The sequence below is a fragment of the Macaca thibetana genome, chromosome 7, assembly GCF_024542745.1.
Source record: "Macaca thibetana thibetana isolate TM-01 chromosome 7, ASM2454274v1, whole genome shotgun sequence".
NCBI lineage: Eukaryota > Metazoa > Chordata > Mammalia > Primates > Cercopithecidae > Macaca > Macaca thibetana.
The window spans coordinates 100,659,709-100,675,310 of record NC_065584.1 but is presented as its reverse complement, the minus strand read 5'-3'; the positions used below and the strand labels follow the sequence as shown (position 1 = coordinate 100,675,310).

Below are 15,602 nucleotides of genomic sequence, written 5' to 3'. Positions count from 1 at the left end.
CCAGCCCGCCGATCCGAGCAGCTGCCCTGAGCCCCTTCCCCACCCAGGCCCTGGCGCTCGGAGCCCGCGCCGCTCCCTCGAGTCAGGCCGTCCAGGGCTCTGCTAACAGCTGTTTAAAGGCTTTTGCTGTTCAGTGCTCTGCGGGGATGTTTGTTCCAAGCCCATCTGCCTACTTTAAAAATACATAAGTGAAGCACACACACCCAGCTTGCCACCTCTGGCTGGGGAGGGGGCGGGCTCGGCGGCCCTCGCTCGCACTTCGGAAGGAACCGGCACCCATGAGCCGCACCCGTGCCCCACACCCCCACCGGCTCTCCTCTCCAGAGGACGCCCCTGGCTTCCCTGGGGAGGGGGGCGGGGCGCAGGGCCCCCGGGCCCCCTTTGTACCGGACAGGCCCGGGCCCCCCATTTCCAAGCGAGGTTCTGCCTCTCCCCTCTTCCCCGCTTCAGTTAATCTTTGTTCCCCTTTTCTGCTGAGAGGAGAAAAAAAAAGAGAGAGAAAGAAAGAAAAGAAGGAAAAAAGGCGTGACTTGATTTTCAAACGAAACTCCCACAGCAAACAAAACCCTTTTAGAGAAATAAGGAGGAAGAAGGAAGAAAAGAGGGAAGAAAAAAACAGGAGAAAGAAAACCCTTCAGGCTTTCAATTCGAGTGGGAGAGTTGAACCGAAAGAAAGAGAAAGAAAGGAAGAAAAATCCTCTGCGGTAGAAAGAGAAAAGAAAACTTGGGCTGACAAGAGGGGGGTGTTGGGGGTGGAAGGAAGTGAGAAAACAAAAGAGAGATAAAAGGGCTGCTTTTCTGTTTCTCTCTTCCTCTGCGAGCTGGCTTAGGAGGAGCTGTTTTGCATCCCTTCACGTCAGCCCTGCCTCATTCCCTTCTTCCAGGGAGGGAGAGAGCGCGAGGGAGAGAGCGAGCGAGAGGAGGGGGGAGAGAGAGAGAAAGAGAGGAGCCGGAGGGAGGGCGGCAGGAGCAGGCGGCGGGCGCGCGTGGAGGCGGGCGGCGGGCGCACAGCAGCAGCCCGGGCGGTGGGCAGTCAGGAGCCCCCGGCCCGGCCCGGCCCGGCCCGCCGAGGGCCCCAGCGCAGGAGCCGCGCCCGGACCCAGGGTGAGTGTCCCGCGCGGCCCCCGGCCCCAGCCCCAGCCCCGCAGCCCCGGGCGGCCGGCCGGCCGGCCGGCTGGGGCGCGGGGGGCGCGGGGGTGGGTCGCTGCGGCCGCGGCCGACCCGCCCCCCGCCTCTCCCTGGGGACGGCCGCGCGCAGGCCCGCGCCGCGCTGCAAACATGTCGTCTTTTCCTTTCACTTCCACATTCCCTCATGCCGGAGAGCTGGAGGGAGAGAGGGAGAGCCGGGGAAAGAGGGAGAGATGGCGTCTGGGGGTGGGGGGGGAGGGAGAGGAGGGGGAGGGGGAAGGGAGAGGGAGGGAGCGAGCGAAAGAGGGCGAGAGGGAGGAGAGCGCGCGAATGAGAGAGAGAGAGAGAGAGAGAGAGAGAGAGAGAGAGAGAGAGAGAAAGCAAAAATGAAAGGAAAGCGTCGCGGCGGCGGCGGCGCGGGAGGCCCGGGAGGCGACGGTGGCGGCGGCTCTCGGGCCCGCACGTGGGTGTCCCGGTGCTGGGTGCGCTCCCCCCCACACCCGGCCCGGGACTCAAAGTTTCACCCCCTCGCCGCCCCGCCCCTACGGCTGCCCACAAACTTTATTCTCGGAGCGGGTGGGGTTGCTGCGCGTCCCAGCCGGCCGGGGGTGGGGGAAAGCTGAGCGCGGCGCTGGGGGGGCTGGGGGCGTCCCCGAGGGGCCACCGGCCGCCGCAAGCTGGGCGCCTCGGGACCCCCGCCCGGATGGCGTCGGGGCGCCGCGGGCCGGGGACTCAGGACCAGCGCTCGCTGGCTGGGGGCGTGGGGGTGGGGGTGGCGGGCGGGGTCCCCACCGCCCGTCTTGAGCCTCCAGCGGCTCGGCCCCCCCTTCCTCCTCGTCGCCTTCTCTCGGTCTTCTCGCGGTCATTTTCCTAATTGGATGGAGCTGTGGGGCGTGATCACCGGCGTCAGATCGGGGCCCTCAGGCTACCAGGTGGGCGCGCGGGCTCGGGGACCGACGGGGCAGCCCCAGTCTCCCCACCCTAGGCGCGCAGATCCCGCAGATCCGGCCCTTGGGCCGCCGCCCCCTTCACCGCGGACTTGCTAACTAGTGCGTATCGGGTTTTTTTCCAACTTGCCTTTTAAGATGACTTTTATGGGCGCTGCAACTGCTTCCCTCCAGTCTGAGCTGTAGTTTGGAAACATTTAAGAGGCCAGGGAGGTGCTTGTGTGGATTTTAACTAACCCGAAAGGGTCATTCATGTATATCTAGGCTTTGCGAGACGGTTAGGGCAAGTCGTAGCAGTATCCTGGGTGCCTTTTCTTTTTTCTTTCTTTCTTTCTTTTTTTTTTTGGATACAGAGTCTTGCTCTGTCGCCCAGGCTGGAGTGCAGTGGCGCTGCAACCTCCGCCTCCCGGGTTCAAGCGATTCTCCTGCCTCAACCTCCCCAGTAGCTGGGACTACAGGCGCACGCCACCACGCCCGTTTAATTTTTGTATTTTTAGGAGAGACGGGGTTTCACCATATTGGCCAGGCTGGTCTCAAACTCCTGACCTCGTGATCCGCCCGCTCTGGCCTCCCAAAGTGCTGGGATCACAGGGACACCTCGAGGTGCTCATCCTACCGGGTCTGAGGGGGGGCCTGCTGGGCAATCCAGTGAGGGAGCAACGTCATCGGCCCACCCTTGAGCTGCAGACCGAGTGCCCACCTGCAAAGGGCACCCTGAGCACCTTTCTTGCTGTGCAAAATGGGAACTCCCGGCCGGTATCGACCTGCAGGGTACATAACTAGTCCCTGTGGGTGCCTGGGAAATTCACAAAACTCCCCGACAGGTGTGCGGAGAAGGACTTTGTGCTCTTGGGGGTCACTCAGCCAGCTTTGAAGCTGCCCTCTCAGTCCTGCCTTTGTACACGTGTAAGTAAAACCAAAGTTCATTTTTGCCAAGTAGAGTACTGGGGGTCTGTGTCCCTATTGCATCTTCTCCAGGGGGCCTAGAGAACCAATGGGGCCACATGGGAGAAGGGAAGAAGAAAACTGTTCTTAACTCATTAGATAAGAGAGAATGTATTCCTAATGTGATCAAAGCCGATGGGGCTCTCTGGTTTTGACTTCGGAAACCTAGAGTGGCCATTCCTTTCTCGTTTGTTTTAAACAGAATGTTATTTTTTATACTTTCTCGGTGGTTTTATCAGCTGACCCTCAGCAAGTAACTCCATGCTGGGTACTTGCCAGTCTTGGAGCAGAACCACTGATTGGTCATCTGTAGCTCCAGAGAGGTGCCCACCTGGTGCCCCAGTGATCTTTTGGAGCTGGCTTTCCTGCATGAGAGCCATGGGGATAGAGCTGCTTTCCTTTGGGTAGGGGGAATTGGATGTTTGGGTCACATTTTCTTTCTTCAGCCTGGCCTGGTTGCCTGTGTCTCGGTGGAGGGGGCTGCAGGGAGTTGGGGACCCAGGCTCACTTGCTTGTCTTCTCCTCAGAGCTGATACCTGGGTGAGTCTTCAGCCCACGGTGTGTGGTCAGCGGGCCATTTTTTCAGGGCTTGGGTCATTTCCATTCCAACCAGGCATTTCCTACCAGGGAGACTTATTTTAGGCTCACTGTCTAGAGACAAGGAGACAGACAAGGTCTGGAATGGTTTTTGAGTTGGAGGAAGGGAGACTAATGGGACCACCAGAGATTTTGCACTTCTATTTTAGGTTTGCCTTGTGGCCCAGAGATATTTCTAGCAGAGTTGTGTTTGGAAAGAGGCACAACTTCTTTCTAGAAGGGAGTAAATAAATAAATAAAAGGAGGAGTCCAGTGCATCTTGGAGGAGACAGGTGAAGGCTCCCTGGCCCCACCAGTGCTAATGCTTGGCGCAGGCTCATCATCTGGCTTGCTGACCCATCCCATACCCCCATTCCTCAGGCCTAGCCAGGGCCTAGGCCAGGGCAGGACTCATTGTGTTGAAATAGAGGATCTGCGAATGTGCTGGGTCTGGTGTTAATGGTGGTTGATCCCAGCCCTTTGACTTCAAAGCTGGAAGAAGACCTTAGAGATTGTCTGAAAGCAACTGAGGCAGGAAGAAAGCTCTGTACCCAGGATTACACAGTAAGTGGCAGAGCCAGCACTCAAACCTGAGCTTTCAGAGCCTGTTCCCAGTGCTGTTTCTACAAGGCCACTGTCTCTGCTACTGCTGGGGATCCCGAATCAAGCTCACTTCAAAGAATGTAGCTATGAGAGCATGAAACCGTGGGCTCGTGCTGCACACATGAGACGGGTAAATGGAGCGCCTCATTTTCCAGATATGTTACACAAACTATGCTGGAGGATGTGACTGGCCAGTGAGACAACTAGGGGGAACTGGGTGATTCAGGCTGTTTCAACATTGACTTCTTCAAAGTCCAACAATCAGAGAAGCAGTTTAGTCATTGGGATTTTCTCACATCACACCATTTTTTGATCTGGAATGCTTTCTTTGTACTTTGACTTGTATGTGATTTATTTAGGATTGGTCAGGAGAGAAGAGAAGGAATATAAGGACCCAAGACCTGAACTGATCTCCATCTGTGGGTTAAATGTACTACAACGTTCGTGAGGGTAGACGTCTTTGCTTTGTTCATTGCTGAGTCCCTGTGCCTAGAATAGGGTCTCATCCATAGTGGGCCCTCAGTAGATACTTGCTGAATGAATGTACTGGACATTAGGAAAGGATTTACCTCCCAGAAGGAACCCATGAATGACACAGGCAGGGACAGGGAGGTGATTGATGGGAGCTGCAGAGTTGTGCTGTGAGTCATTGCTTCAAACAAGCTCCAGACAGGTGAGGCAGGAGGGGGCTGGGAAGAGAGGATCCTGAATGGGGTGGAGCCCCTGGGTGGAGACTTGTGCAAAACAATAGGTTTTTTTAGACTTTTTTTTTTTTTTTTTTTTTGGAATGGAGTCTCGCTCTTTCACCAGGCTGGAGTGCAGTGGTGCAATCTCTGCTCACTGCAACCTTCACCTCCCAGGTTCAAGTGATTCTCCTGCCTCAGCCTCCTGAGTAGCTGGGACTACAGGTGTGCACCACTACACCCAGCTAATTTTTGTATTTTTAGTAGAGATGGGGTTTCACCATGTTGGCCAGGATGGTCTCGATCTCTTGACCTCGTGATCCGCCCGCCTCGGCCTCCCAAAGTGCTGGGATTACAGGCGTGAGCCACTGTGCCCAGCCTAAAACAATAGGTTTTGAATTGGACTCAGGATATAGGGAGAATAATAATAATCATGTGTCTTAGGCCAGAATTATGCTACGTGCTTTGTGTATTTGTCTCTGTTAGTCCTTGCAGGTGCTGGCTCTCGCATTCTTATTCTCATTTGGCAGAGGAGTTAAATAACTTGTCCAAGGGCACAGAGCTGGTATCTAAATCCAGGCTGTCTAACTTCAAACTTTGCCTCCCAGGAACAACAATGTGGTCATATATCTCTGCCCATGCCAAAGAGTTGGGCATTCAGCACTCCGGGGTTCCTTGAAAGGACAGCAGCAGAAAAACTAATGATATTGTGGGTCTGCAGCAGAGGGAGGCTGGTCAGGGAGCGTGCCCGAAGAGGGTTCACCCAGTGAGGCCTATAAGGGAATGCTTATTTTAGGGGCCTAACTATTCCTCAAGCAGAGTGGCTATTGTGAGATCAGGGCTATTTTGCACTTGATAAAGATGTAGGAGATCTTTTTATGGGCAAAGATTGCTTTTCAGCTTAAAGTTTAGTTGGCATACATTTGAAACTAGTGGGAATTTTAAAGCTAAGAAATGTCCTTGTTGGCCTTGATACCATCAGAGGCTGTTTCCCACATGTGTAAATGTTACCTGCCTACTCCAGGATGCTGGCCCAGCCTGTTCCAGACCACAGCAGCTCCTCGTTCATTGGCAGTCTGTGATGTGCTAGACACTGTGCAGGTCCTGTCCTCGTGAAGCTTGCAGTCTCCCTGGGAGGCAGGCATTAAACTAATAATTACACAAATACTCTTTAATTACAGTTGTTATAAATGCTTCAAAGGAAAAAGTATGGAGGCATAGAAGCCAGTAATCATGGAGAGGGGGAAGGGAAGCTTTCCTGAAGAAGGGGCATTTAAGTAGCCACCTGCAGTGTGGATGAAGAGGCTTTAACCAGGGTGGTACAGTTCATTAACCTTGATGTGAACCCTGCAACTCCATATGTGGTCCATGGACCAGCATCAGCATTACCTGGTAGTGAGTTAGAAATGCAGAGCCCCGGGCTTCTCAGCAAACCTACTGGATCTGCATTTTAATTCACATGCATGGTAATGTCTGTAAAGCACTGATGGACTCGAAAGTACTGAAATGCTCTCAATGAGTTCTCAGCTTCACTGGGAGCTCATTGGATGACCCAGGGAAAGTCACCCAGGGTGACTTCTTTGATCTTTGGCTTTTTCCAGTTTGTGCTGTCTCCCTGCTTGTTGAGAGTGACCCACCCCTGTGTTGCTGTTGGTGGAGACCCTGCAGACACTAGTCCATGCTCTGGTCTGACTTCTGTAAGCACTGAAGATGGGCTGAACCATCAGAGCTTTTGATAAGGATCAGAATAATTCCCTAAAAGTGTGTGGAGCTGCACACAGAGATTGTCTTAAGGTGACCCTGGGAGGATTTGGCCTGAAGCAAGAGAAAAACTGGCAAGGGTCAAAAGGGCTTTGGGGAAGAAAGGTATAATGTTTCTGCCAAAAGTGGAACCTAAAACAGGGAGAGAGAGGCACCTGCTCAATAGTTCCATGCATGGGAACATAATACTTTTAAGAATTGCCTCAGAGTTTTATCCCTGAGACCTTCACATTACTGTAGAGAAGACCAGAGGGTTGAAATCGGGGGTCCTGGACTCTTGCAGTGTGTGGGTGGGCTTCGAGGGTCAGGGATACTTGAAACTGTGCAGAAGGTTACATGTGTGCACTTTTCTGGGAAGAGGACCCATAGCTTTCACTGACCAGCTCTAAGAATTAGTCAAATGTCTTACTTGACTAACCTCACCCAGCTCTTTTGTTATACAGCACATACTATATGCCAGGCATAATTGTAAGCACTCTACACATACTGTTAGCTCATTTAGATTGAATACCTTTCTGGAGGTCACAGATCTAGTAAGCCTCAGAGCCAGGGTTAGAACCCAGGCTCTGGGGTCCCAGAGTCGCTGGTTGCAAAGCCTACCCTAGTAACAGGGCAAGCAGGACTAGGGGTGAGCTCTTTTTGGTAGCACAGATGAAGAGGCTTACCCCCACCCCCACTTTACAAGTAAGCATCTCCCCAGTTGTTCATGTAAAACATAGAAAGGATTTTCCCAAGGAAGCACGTTGTGAATAGCTCCAGGTTGCCAGGCTAGCCCAAGAAAGCTTGTATCACTATTGAGCCCAACTCATGCTTGTTTGCAAAGAAAGTAATTAGAAAATAAAACTGCTGTTGCACTAAAGGCTAAATTAAAAATTCTAGAATTGGAAAGAAGGCACTTGAAGAATTGCACCCTTAAATCAGGGAGGTAAGGTGGCAACAGGAAACGGGTTGATTCTGAAAGGGAAGGATTAAAGGATGTTACAGCCAAAGCACAGCCAAATATATGTCGAATCAGCAGCTTCAAAAGGTAAAATAACTGTTTTTTATTACCTGCTAATTAATGTGTATAGTTCACAGACCTGACCCTTCCCCCATCCCTAGTGCCTACCCCAAGTGCACAGGCCTTTTGTCTTTTCTCTCATTCATTTTGTATTATTTGAATTTTTATCCAGTATGTATTATCTTTATTTTATATATAATATATATGTGTGTATATATATATATATGTAAGTGAAGTAAAAGAACTATTAGAAGTGGGTTGGAGGCCAGACACAGTGGCTCATGCTTATAATCACAGGACTTTGGGAGGCCCAGGCTGGAGGATTGCTTGAGCCCAGGAGTTTGAGAACAGCCTGGGCAATATAGTGAGACCCTGTCTCTACAAAAAAATTTTAAAAATCAGCCGGTGGCACGTGTAGCTGTAGTCCCAGCTACTTGGGAGACTAAGGTGGGAGGATCGCTTGAGCCCAGTAGGTTGAGGCTGCAGTGAACTGTGATGGCGTCAGTGTACTCCAGCCTGAAAACCCTGTCTCAAAAAAAAAAAAAAAAAAAAAGTGGGTTGGTCTCTTTTGCAATCACCATTATAAAGGATTTTCTGATATTAAATACATATGCTCTATTGTGTGTTTATTTCTGGGAGAACTAAGAAAACTGTTGGAAATGTGAGGATTTTTAGTGTAGTGGGAAGCTGAGAATAAGTGATCACATTGTGACCCAACTATTTTCCCTTTCTTCTTTCCCTGCCCCCAGCATGTTATATATATGGAATTGAAATGAAGTTAGAGTGGTCACTACAGAAAGCAGGAATGTCTACCCTCCACATTTAAAAGGGAAACTATAACTTTTGTGATAACTCTTGGTTATGTGTGGTTTTGTCTTCTGGATGGTACCTGGAATGACATCCTGGGCCCCATCCCATTCTGGGTGGGACAGCAAGGATACGGGCTTCCAGACTGGGAAGGCTGTCCTGCATGTGTTTGGTAAAAGACAATGGCTAAACTTGGGTCACATCAGAATGTCCTCACAAGGACCAAGTCCAAGCTGGCCCCTTGAGAAGCATCAGGTACCCTTTGGAAACTGGTAGTGCTGGTCAGTTTAATCTCACTCTGTGATGTCTGATCCTCGGGCCCTGGGCTCACAAGCCATCGCTTCCCATCATGGCTCCATTCTCTAGCTGCAAATCACAAGATCGTTTGTAGACTTGCCAGTACCCAGAAGCAGGTCACCTCTGAAATTCAGAACTCTTCCTGTCTTCCCACTACACAGCACTCCTTGAAGCAGCCCTGACCATCCCTGCCCCAACCTGGGAAATCTTTGCCCACTTCCCTGGTCCATTCCCCATGTGCCCACCGTCAACCCCACTGCTTGTTCCTCTGTGTCCTGCCCTGGCTTCCTCCCTAGGTCTGGGCACTCCACATCCTCCTATGCCTTAATTCTCCACCTACAGCTACAGTCACACCTCTCTCCCGGTCCCCAACCCCAACCTGTGTCACTTCTCTTTACCCTAGGATTTCACGAAGAGTCCACTCCATCCCCACTTCCTCTCTCCCCCTCTCCTCCTTGCCAGCTCAACAACAGTGGAGCATTTCACCCCAGCCCACTCTCACTCCAGCTGGCTCTCCTAGAGGTCCCTGGCCACCTAATCATGCCCGGTGGCCCATCTTGTGAATTCCTTTTACGTGACTGCCTGGTGGCCCATCTTGTGACTTCCTCTTACCTGACTTCTCCATAGCAGTTACTATCATGAACAGTCTTTTCCACCTTGGGTCTGGCTCATCACTCTGGGTCCTTTTCCTACCTCTCATCTGCTTTTTGTGCCATTCTTTCCTCTTGCTATGCTTTGATGCCTTGGTCATGGTTCATTGCTACTTACTTACCTACCATGACTGTGGTTTCAGCCTGTATAGGCCTCTTGGCCTATGATCCCTGTCCTCATGTCTCCTGTAGACAGCCTAGGGCTGGATTTCCTTTTGTTTTTAATCTAGTCTGATATCTATGCTCTTTAACCAGAGAGTTCAAGCCATTTGCATTTGTTATGGTTTTGGAAATAGATGGATTTCTTTTTTTCTTCTTCTTCTTCTTCTTTTTTTTTTTTTTTTTTGAGACAGGGTCTCACTCTTGTCACCCAGGCTGAAGTGCAGTGGCAGATCTCAGCTCACTGCAACCTCCGCCTCCCACGCTCAAGTGATCCACCTCAGCTTCTCAAGTAACTGGGATCACAGGCATGCACCACCACAGCTGGCTAATTTTTATGGGTTTTTGTTTGTTTGTTTTTTGTAGAGATGGGGTTTTTCCATGTTGCCCAGGCTGGTCTTGAACCCTGAGCTCAGGCTATCCACCTGCCTCAGCCTACCAAAGTGCTGGGATTACAGTGTGAGCCACCGCACCTGGCCAAAACAGGATGCAGATTTCTTTCTACCATTGTGTTTGGTGTTTTCTGTGTGTGCTTTTTCTGATTCTTCTGTTCATTCTTTCAAATTGATTGAAAGTTTTTTTTTCTTTCCTTCACTCCATTTTTTCTCTACTGCTTTGAAACTTATATACTATTTTTTAAAATTTTTTATTTTCAGAGGCAGGATTTTGCTCTGTCATCCAGATGGGAGTGTAGTGGTAGGATCATAGCTGACTGTAACCTTGATTTACTGGGCTCAAATAATTCTCCCGCCTCAGCCTCCTAAGTAGTTGGTCTTGAATTTGAACTTATGTTCTTGAACTTCTGTTTTTTATTGTTTTTTGTTTTGTTTTGTTTTGTTTTGAGATGGAGTCTTACTCTGTTGCCCAGGCTGGAGTGCAGTGGTATAATCTCGGCTCACTGCAACCTGTGCCTCCTGGGTTCAAGTGATTCTCCTGCCTCGGCCTCCTGAATAGCTGCAATTACAGGCGTGTGCCACCATGCCTGGATAATCTTTGTATTTTAGTAGAGACAGGGTTTCACCATGTTGCCCAGGCTGGTCTTGAACTCCTGACCTCACGTGATCCACCTGCCTCGGCTGCCCAAAGTGCTGGGATTACAGGTGTGAGCCACTGCGCCCGGCCTAGCCTCCTGAGTAGTTAGGACTACGGCACGGAATCACCACTCCTGGCTGTTTTATTTTTTAGAGGCAGGGTCTGGCCATGTTGCCCAGGCTGGTCTTGAACTCCTGGCTTCAAGCCATGCTCCTGCCTTGGCCTCCCAAAGTGTTGGGATTACAGGTGTGAGCCACCGTGCCCGGCCTGAAACACAGACTGCGTGATGTTCAGTTGGTGTCTATGTATTTTTTTCAAACAATGTAAAGACCTTAGAATGCTTTATGTAAAGTCACCACAGTCCCTCCCCACATTCCATTGTCATACAGTAGTTTATGTTTCTGTCTTTAATCCCACAAATTGGACTCTAATTTTAATGTTGTATACACTTAATCCTTTGTTTTTATTTTTCACATATTTACCTTTTACTCACATTTTTCCTTTCATCTCAGGTCTTCTTTCTGGGATCAGAACATCATGTGGCAAAGGTCTTTTAGACATAAGCTTTCAGTTTCTGTTTGGCTGAAATATTATTTCATCCTTATTCTTTTTGTTTTTTTTCTTCTTCATCTTTTTTTAGCCTAGAATATATATAATAATGGCTTTATCCTTACTCTTAAAAGATAGTTTTGCTGGGTATAAAACATTAGACTGACCATTATTTTCTCAGTATTTACGGGCATCATTCCACTGTCTTCAGACTTTCATTGTTGATATTAAGGAGCTGGGGGCCGGGCGTGGTGGCTCATGCCTGTGACCGTAGCACTTTGGGAGGCCAAGTCAGGCGGATTACGAGGTCAAGAGATCGACACCATCCTGGCCAACATGGTGAAACCCTGTTTCTACTAAAAATACAAAAATTAGCTGATTGTGGTGGCGTGTGCCTGTAGTCCCAGCTACTCAGGAGGCTAAGGCAGGAGAATCGCTTGAACCTGGGAGGTGGAGGTTACAGTGAGCCGAGATGGCGCCACTGCACCCCAGCCTGGCAACAGAGGGAGACTCCGTCTCAAAGAAAAAAAAAAAAAGGAAAGTTGGTAGCCCAGTTATTGTTCCCGTAGGTAAATTCTTCTCTGAGGTTGTGTGTGTATTTGTATGCTTAGGTTTTGTACTGTGCAATTCACTGTAATGTACTGAGGAGTGGATTTTATTTTATTTGGCTAAAGATTCACTGGGCTTCCTGAAAGCAAGGATTGGTGGCTATCATCTGTTCTTTTGTTTGTTTGTTTGAGACAAAGTCTTGCTCCGTCACCCACGCTAGAGTGCAGTTACACAATCTCGGCTCACTGCAACCTCTGCCTCCCAGGTTCAAGCGATTCTCCTGGCTCAGCCTCCCGAGGAACTGGGATTACAGGTGTCTACCACCATGCCTGGCTAAGTTTTGTATTTTTAGTAGAGACAGGGTTTCACCATGTTGGCCGGCTGGTCTTGGACTTCTCACCTCACATGATCTGCCCACCTTGGCCTCTCAAAGTGCTGGGATTACAGGTGTAACCACTGTGCCTGGCCAGGTGTGTGATTTTTGATTGCAAGCTTATGTTTGTTAGGATTCTATCTGTGAGAATTCTTTGAGGTATAGGATGAGAGTACCTTCTTCCAGGGAGGATGTGTGTTTCCTTCTGCTAGGTACCTGAAGTCCCTACAGATGGATTCATTTCTCTATAATTCTTAGCTTGCAGGTTTGACAACCAGAACCTAAACCCACATAAGAGCCTGCCAATGACCACAGATTCTCAGAGGAACCTTTTTTTTTTAAACTCCACCCACAGCTAACACTAAGATTACTTCCTTCCTGAATATATATCACCAGACGCTCTCCTTTGTCCCATTGTCACTTTATTGCCAAATGCTTTCTCTCAATTTTTGGTCAAAGTCCTAATCATTTCAGGCCCAATTAAAAACCCAGTATCTCCTGAGCCTTCCCCACACCATATGTTGCAAAATTATCTTTCCACATTCACAGGCCACTGTTGCATTACCTATTAGTCTGTGAGTATATGCATTCGGACCCCATGCTGGATTCTGAGCTTTTTGAAAGCACAGAGCTATATCATTTATTTCTGGAGCCCCAGTCCCTGGCTCACTGTTGCACAGCGTAGTTGTTCCATAGATATTTATTGATCAAATCGAATTTATGGCAAAACCAGTACTTCTCTTCTTTTTGAATAGTAATAAAAAAAAAATCACAAGCACTAACCTGCCCCCTGGTCTTAGACAAAGCCAGTTCACCTCTTTGGATCTCAGTATCCTTAGCTATAAAATGAAAGGATGCTCTGAGGTCTCTACTTTTTCTAAGACACTGAGATCCAGTGCAGCTGTGTGGCTGTCAGTCACAATACCATGGATCAACTCTTGACTCACAAATTGAATGAAGGGATGGGAGGGCTGTGGTGAGAAAGGGTGTAATTCTGAGGTAACTGGGCATGAGTTGGAAGAGAGGAAGAAGAAGGGACTTCAAGATGGGTTAATATTAAAATAAAGATGGCAGAACCAGGCATGATGGTGTGTCCCTGTAATCCCAGCTACACTACAGGCTGAGGTGGGAGGATCAGTTGTACCCTCAAGTTTGAATCCAGTCTGGGAAACATAGTGAGATCCTATCTCTTTAAAAAAAAAAAAATGGCATTTAAGAAATTATGACTTGATTTAACTAGGTGGCTATCTAAAAAATTAACACAAAATAAATTTCAGTTGGGTTATAGATGCTAAATATTTTTTAAAATGAACTTGGAGAAAGTACTTTCTAAGAATGACTTAAAACCCAGAAGTCATAAGAGAAAAAATTAATATATTTGACCCTATGCGTGTAGAGAATTTCTTCATGGCAGAATCCATCATAAAATCAAAGGAGTCTCCCAGTTCTCAAAATTGGGAAAACATTTTTGCAACATATATCATAGAGCTCATTTCCTTAATATCTAAAGAGTTCCTACAAATCAGTAAGAAAAAGACCATCAACCGAATTTTTAAAGCAGGCTAAAAACACGGATAGTTCACAGAAAAGGTTCTGAACCATATGAGAATGTGTTGAGCCCACCAGCAATAAGAGAAACACAAGTTTTCTGTGGAGATGTGACGGTGGGGAACAGATACTCTCATAGTTGTTGATAATAAGTGTAAATCAGTACAACTTTTATGGAGGGAATTCTGGCAATATTTATTAAAATTAAAAGTGCATGAGCAATTCCACTTTTGGAAATTTCTCTTTACAGATAAATTGTACACGTGTGAAATGATGCATTTTTTCAAGATAGCTAATTGCATCATTGCTTGTAAAAGGAAAAGAGAAAGGAAACAACCAGAATGTCCATCACTAGATAACTGGTAAATAAGTTATCCTGCCACCATACAATGCAATTCTTTATTATTATTATTATTATTATTTATTTTTTTGTTTTGAGACAGGGTCTTGCTCTGTCATCCAGGCTGGAGTGCAGTGGCGCAGTCACAGCCGGCTGCAGCCTCAACCTCCCAGGCTTAAGCGATCCTGCCACCTCAGCTTCCCAAGTAGCTGGGAACACAGGTGCATGCCACCACACCCAGCTAATTTTTAAATTTTTTGTAGAGACGAGGTCTCACTGTATTGCCCAGGGTGGTCTCAAACTCCTGGACTCAAACAGTCCTCCCCCTTCAGCCTCCCAAAGTGTTCGGATTACAGGCGTGAGTCACTGGGCCCAATGCCATACGATGCAATTCTGTGCAGTTGTAAGAATGGACATGCCCTGTGTACCAATGTACACTATGTACCAACTAAGACATTTTAAGTGAGAAAGTGAGGGATAGAATGCCTGGTTATGCAGTAGCTCTGCAAAGATACCTAGGAGGCTGGTAACAGTGGTTTCCCACAGTGGGTGCAAACTTTTTACTGTGTATCTTTTTCTGTATTTTGAATCTTGTACCTTGTGCACATACTACCTAATAATTTTTTTTTAAAGAAGGAAAAAAGGATGGGTAGAAAGAAAGGAGGGTAGGCGGAGGGGGAGAAGAAGGCTTTCACCTTTGCTCTGCGTTTTCACATAGACGGTTTCAGTTTATACTCTCCAGAAACTGGTGCAAGGTTATGGTTTTTAGACCAAGAAACTGAAGCTCAGAAGTCTGAAATGACTTGCCCAAGTTCATGGAGAGAGTTAGCTTTGGAACCTGGCATAGAATTCAGTCCTGACTCCAGAACCATTGGGCTCATCTCTGTCAGTTTTCTTTTCTTGCTCTCTTCTTATATTTATTTTACTTTTTTGAGACAGAGTCTTACTCTGTCACCCACGCTAGAGTGCAGTGGTACGATCATAGCTCACTGCAGCCTCAAACTCCTGGGCTCAAGTGATCATCCTGCCTTGGCCTCCCAAGTAGCTGGGACTACAGGCATGTACCACTATGCCTGGCTCATTTTTTTTTTTTTTTTTTTTTTTTTTTTTTTTTTTTTGAGACGGAGTCTCACGCTGTTGCCCAGGCTGGAGTGCAGTGGCGCGATCTCGGCTCACTGCAAGCTCCGCCTCCCGGGTTCCCGCCATTCTCCTGCCTCAGCCTCCTGAGTAGCTGGGACTACAGGCGCCCGCCACCGCGCCCGGCTAATTTTTTGTATTTTTTAGTAGAGACGGGGTTTCACTGTGGTCTCGATCTCCTGACCTTGTGATCCGCCCGCCTCAGCCTCCCAAAGTGCTGGGATTACAGGCTTGAGCCACCGCGCCCGGCGCCTGGCTCATTTTTAAATTTGTTGTAGAGGTGGGGTCTGTGCTGGTCTCAAACTAATGACCTCAGTGATTCTTCCATGTTGGCTTCCCAAAGTGCTGGGATTATAGGCGTGAGCCACTGTGCCTGGCCTCTTCTTTTTTTTAACCAACATTTCATTGGTCAAGGACAAATGGCCATACACCATGGCCTAGACCCATCTCTGCAAAGGGAGTGACTGTAAAGAAACTCACTCCCGCCTCTGCAGCTGGCTTGTGCCTACGAGGCAAAA

General features: G+C 48.6%; 1 protein-coding gene across 2 annotated transcripts in view; it reads left to right on the top strand.

The window, feature by feature from the left end:
• The first annotated feature begins 350 nt into the window (after window positions 1–350).
• The window catches only part of ZNF710 (zinc finger protein 710), an 81,342-nt gene continuing 66,090 nt past the window's right edge, over window positions 351–15,602 (top strand). Inside the window, exon 1 of one of the 2 annotated variants that reach the window (XM_050797649.1) lies at window positions 351–1,104. The gene's annotated coding sequence lies outside the window, so the exon portion shown is untranslated. Of the gene's footprint in view, window positions 1,105–1,918; window positions 2,178–15,602 lie in introns of those variants that run through there. The other variant, XM_050797651.1, reaches the window with a different exon arrangement.